General features: G+C 32.2%; 1 long non-coding RNA gene across 1 annotated transcript in view; it reads left to right on the forward strand.

Annotated features, from left to right (window-relative positions):
- The first annotated feature begins 963 nt into the window (after positions 1–963).
- Positions 964–5,045, forward strand: part of LOC107451255 (uncharacterized) — an 11,108-nt gene continuing 7,026 nt past the window's right edge. The window contains exon 1 of the long non-coding RNA XR_011636668.1: positions 964–1,177. This is a non-coding gene — a long non-coding RNA (uncharacterized lncRNA). The remainder of the gene's footprint in view (positions 1,178–5,045) is intronic.

Below are 5,045 nucleotides of genomic sequence, written 5' to 3' on the forward strand. Positions count from 1 at the left end.
ATATGTCCCGCCGTAAGCCCAAAGCATCTAAACCCTGGAACAGGGTATGACCCGACCGGAATTCTAGAGTCTTTAACTCATTTTTTAACATTTTAACAGTCTTTAACATTTTACTTAACATTTTGATGATTAAAATAATCATCAAAATGTTAAGTAAAATGTCAATACAAAATGAGTTATTGTTACGTAATAAAAGGACATCACAAAAATACATCCAAGTTAGCGATGAAGTTCGAACCCGCTACCTCCAGGTTTATCCATTCATTTGGTGGAACGTGTTTCGCCACGCGTGGAGACTCCATCTGCGGAATACCAGAACATTAATTTCTAGACCACTCTGGCTTAGTATGTAATGATTGTTATTGTAGTTTATTTACGTCGCTCTAAAGCTGCATAATGGGCTATTCGCGACGGTCTGAGGATGATCCGAAGACACGCCATCACAATTTTGATCCTCTGCAGAGGGAATCGTACCCCCGCTTCGGTAGATCGACGACCTGTGTACGAAGTCGAGCACTTGACGGTAGAACAGTTTAACAAGGACCCATACCGCACACCCTCGATCCCTTCGTAGACTGATCCAAGTGGTCACCCACCTGCACACTGACCGCAGCCAGTGATGCTCGACTTCGGTGTTCTACCGGGAACAGAGTCTTAACGATCAGCCTGCTGTGGAAAGTATGAAATGAATTAAATAAAATATGCTAGCGTTAAAGGCTCGATAGTTGGCCGAGAGGTATCGTAAGCCAAACACTGTGCGAAGCGTGGAAGTTACAGGTTCGAATCCTGCTATTTTCCTGGGTGTATTTTCGTGTTGTCCTTCTCAGTATTTTGCTATGTTCCCTTCTACTTGACAGAGGTTTATAAGTCTTAATTGAACACACAAGCCTGCAAATGTATTTTATACCAATAAACCAAACCTAGTCTCGAGAAATAGAAAAGCTCTCCTATTGTGCTATTTGTCCTCTTCTACTTGACGAAGGTTTATAAGCCTATTTTGAGCACACAAGCCTGAAAATTTATGTAATTGCAATAACCTAGTCTCGATAGCCTAATGCACAAGTCGGCGTCCTGTAACGCTATTCATAATCCCAATTGAGATATTTTGAAAGTTGATTTTAACATTGAAAGCTAAAATATTTTGTCTATATTGATTTTACTCTATATCTAAAAGAAAGTAAGTAAACTCATACATTTGTTAATCAATCATTTAAAACCTTATATAGTGTTTAGTCGAATAATATGCTAAGTATAGTATTTCGAAAACACCAAATTTTTCAACTTGAAGCACATATTTCCGATTAATATGAAATTAGTCTGTTTTTAACGTGCGAATAAGTTTTTAAGTTTTCTGTTTTTGTAGAGTGAACCGAAGAAAAATATAATCCTGGATAATTTTTGTTCTAATTATCAGATTTTCAGACTCTAAAAAAGAATCTTTAAAATATTGATGTTTAATATGCTAAAATGATTACAAAATACATGAAAATTAATTTTCTCTGAATAAAAACACCTTTTCGATGATTTTGGATTTTTGACAGATAAAATAGAGAATGGAGGGATATCCGCTGTCTGGTTCCAACAGTTCAGTCAGTGCTCGAAACTTAGGGTCTCTTAATGTGAATAATAATTTAGGTATTCCGCCCATTTCTGGATTTTTTTTTTTATGAGAATCGAAAAAAAAATTTTTACAATCATAAAATTCGTTTATCTTAAGGTAATTCTATGTAAAAAATAATCCTTAGTACTTGATTGTTTTTTTTTTTAATAATAATAGTCGAAACAATTTTGAATCTTAAAAAATAAAAAGTTTTACATCATTTTCAACTATGTGATGGAATATTTTGATTTCTGCTTATGATAAAAATTCCAAATCTGCCATAAATGGTGTGCTGATTCTGGGAAAGTGCGTATTTGAGTCCGTAGTTGGTACAAAGTAGTTTTGGTTAGCATATTAAAGGTTAACTTTTTGAACCATTAAAATTGGATTATAGCACGCGAATATCCGATTATTAGAAGTAAAATTAATCAGGTGTTTTTTATGTTCTTACTTCAAATGGTTTGGTAGCTAAGGCACTGGGCTGTCATTGTTAAGGTTTGGGGTTCAATCTCTGGTGGCGTTTGAAGTCACTCGGTATCAGATCCAGCTTATCTTGAAGACGAATATTGCACAATGCTGCTTATTGTATTTCATAATCATTCTGTTGGACTAGAAATGGAGGAGCCTTAACCTCCATAAACCCTTGCACCGGAATACTTTACTTTTAAATTTCCTTTCAAATTATTTGGCCAGCTTGCTGTTTAAAACCACTTCCAGATTGCGGCTACATATTTTGGGGATCAGAAATCCGAATCCATTGAGAAAAAAAAGGTATGTTTATTCAGGTAGGTATTTTATTTGCGTCGCACTATAGCTGCACAATGGGCTATTGGCGACTGTCTGGGAAACATCCCCGAGGATGATCCGAAGACATATGCCATCCTGATTTCAATTCTGCAGAGGGGATGGCTCCTTCCCTTTGGTACCGAAGACCTGCACTCGAAGTTGAGTACTTGGCAGTAGAACAGTTTAACGAGGACCGATACCGCGCACCCTCGGTCCCTACGTAAACAAAGTGGTCACCCACCCACTTACTGACCGCAACCAGTGATGCTTGACTTCGGTGTTGTACTGGGAACAGTGTCCTTACGGTGAGTTCACTGAGGGACTATGTTCATTTAGTGAAAGCACGTTATGTCTTATTTCGCAACTTCACTCATCCTCTGCACTAATTAATTCGCATATTTGAGATCAGTCCCTTGAACCGTGAAGATAGAGTCCTAGAATATGAAGATTCAATCATTAGATCAAAAGTTATTCAATTTTTATTTTTTTCTTCACTGTACATTTAAGTACAGTGCGCAGAATAAAAGATATCAGCCTGAATAAATGTCCTTCTAATGATCTGATTTTCACGTACCTAGTCTCAATCTAAATGGTTTAAGGGGGTGACCTCAAACATTCTAATTAATTAGTACTAACTATTAACTGAATTACGAAATCAGGCGCAAAAATGTACTTCTTCAACAAAAAAAAATTTTCTTTACATACTTGGATTCTTGACTTTTAAAATTATAGGGGTAGACAAAATTTGTGAAAAATTGGGCCATACAATTAGGTGCTAGGAAGCTATACATAGCGTAATCCCCCCAAAATAGCCAAATAATATCACCGTTGCAGGAAGTGCTATTTAAGTTAACCTTAAACTTACTATATGAGCGACAAGAGAGAAATACCTAGTGTTTCTCCGTTGCTGAGCAACCAAGTTGATACAACAAAAAATAATGAAATTAAAAATTAATTTTTTTCATTCATCATTTTCAGTTAGCTCCAGAAAGCTTATTATTTAATAGTTAATAGAAAAATATCTCGACGTTCATATTCAACAGGCATTTTATGGGACTGATTTCTGACTAAAACGTAAAGATAGTTTTTTTCTTTATCTTTGGAAATCGAATTTGAATGAACGTCAAAATAAAATAGCAATTCCAGAATTTTTGTCCATTTAAAAAGTAACGCAACCTGTAGTATTTTTTGCATTGCTCATATATGCATTTTCTTTTTATAACACGAATAGATAAAAAACAATAGTAAGAATAATTAATTAAATCAATAATTTAACTATATTTTTCGAGGAAATATGCTAAGTAAACAGTCAGCTGTTTTGCATCGAGTCATTTTAAAGCAATAGAATGTTTTTTATTTCTTAAGTTTAATTATCATCAATTCCAAGCTTTCTTTTATTAAGAACTTGATAAGTTTAAAAACGAGCGTTTCATTTAAAGGAAAATATAAATTAAAATACTGAAAAAAATGTATTAATATATTATAGAAAAAAATAATCTATGTGGTAGTGTAAAGAATAAAATTTTGGAAAATGAAAAAATATAATTAAATAGTTGGTAAAATAGTACTGTGAAACTCGCGCTGTCAAGTAATTAAAAAATTTATTTCAAGATGAAAATGATATAGAACATATCGAGAAATTTTAAGTTGTTTAAAAATAGTAGCTACGTAATCGGCAACTCTCTTCGCTTTACAGTGACACGAAATATCTAAACACAATTTCTCATAATCAACGTTTATATTACAATTTTTTTCAAGAAGATATAAAGATACCTTTTATAAAACTTTTATCTTCATTAATGTTATTGTTTGATAATTATAAAAATATATATTATTCCAAATCAATGCATACGTATATATATTATTGAAATCGAATCAATCATTCAATGAACCTACTAAAAATAAAATTCAAAAAATGCAGATGTATAACCACATTTTATCAGAAAAATGCTTTTATAAAATTCAACATTCGTTGAATATAACGATTTTTGAAATCTCTTTTTGCGAAATTAAAAAAAAAAAAAAAATTCAGACTACTTAAAAAGAAACAATGTATTTCATAATTTAAAAAAAGATAAAAAGTCTGTTGTCAGAGGCAAAAATATGAATGACACGCGTGCGTAAAGTAAGTTCTAAGTTAACCTTATTTAAATATTAATCTCCCCTTTTAAATATTTCTTCACTGTCACCAAATTACTTTTTTAAAAATAATTAATTACTTTGTCACCAAATTACTTTATAATAATAATAATAATTAAAAATAATTAATTTTAATTTTTTTCGGCTTCTGCTAAATAAGAACAGTGGAAATATTAGATTTCTCGATAGAAAAAAATATGTTGATTAATATGGTATTTAAAAAAAATTGTACCTCATAATTTTTTATATGCAATTAAATAATAACAAATAAGTAATAAAAATTATTGTTTGCATGAATGAGTTTCTTTGGGTAAATGAGTTTCATGAGTGGGTGCATTTTTTTCTTTTTTTTAAATTGCTCAATTAGTTTTAAAGATAAGATTAAAAACGCAAACAGCAAATTGAACATTAAGAGGACCAAACTTTCATCCACTCTCCTGACTAAACTATTAAGGCAGCAATTTCCAGATTGCAGCTACCCCCTATATTTTAAAAGTCAAAAATCCGAGCCCGTTGAATT

This window comes from Parasteatoda tepidariorum, chromosome 4 (assembly GCF_043381705.1).
Source record: "Parasteatoda tepidariorum isolate YZ-2023 chromosome 4, CAS_Ptep_4.0, whole genome shotgun sequence".
Lineage (NCBI taxonomy): Eukaryota > Metazoa > Arthropoda > Arachnida > Araneae > Theridiidae > Parasteatoda > Parasteatoda tepidariorum.